The sequence below is a fragment of the Penaeus monodon genome, chromosome 33 (genome assembly GCF_015228065.2).
Source record: "Penaeus monodon isolate SGIC_2016 chromosome 33, NSTDA_Pmon_1, whole genome shotgun sequence".
NCBI classification, from domain to species: Eukaryota; Metazoa; Arthropoda; class Malacostraca; order Decapoda; family Penaeidae; genus Penaeus; species Penaeus monodon.
In genome coordinates this window covers 17,264,989-17,265,650 of record NC_051418.1, presented here as the reverse complement: position 1 = coordinate 17,265,650, position 662 = coordinate 17,264,989, and positions in this window count along the sequence as shown.

Sequence of the window (662 nt, the reverse complement as noted above, 5' to 3'; positions counted from 1 at the left end):
CCATGTACTACTCAAAACTACCCCTAAACTGCTTACTTGTCACTTACTGCACACGGTGCCACGTACCCGAAACCCGGCTCATGAGACAGAGCGGCAGTTCCTCGTCTTTCGCGTGCTGTTTATGTGGTATTCATGTTATTATGTTGGGTATAATTAGTAGTACAGTTGCCTCATATAGTTCCTCTGCCTTCTTTATTATTTCCGGTTGGGATGTGGCACCGTGGCAGTTGTAGCGTAATTATCTATGAAAAAAGCATTATGCGCACTGTAACGCCGGGCATGAGTGCTGGGTATATATGTCAGGCGTCACGATAGCAGGATGTATTGCGTAACCAAGGGAGTGATAGAACGTCGACAGAGTGTAGGGAATAAAGGATTTTTTTTTTTTTAAGGAAACTGTACCGGCGATTACAGTAGCAGCAGTGACAATAGTGTTACTTGCACTAGACAGTTCCAAAGGAAAATTAAAATAAATGACTGTACATGATAATATAGATTAACAATGATAAGGGCAACATTTCAAAATAGATAACTCTGAACAGATTATTTATCTAGTTAAGGAAGTCGCCGATCCGGGGAAGAAAATGCTCGTTCGGCCGGTATAAAGGATGGTAATAAAGCTTCAAAGTCTTGATTTTGATCGACGGTTGAGTTGAGTGGTC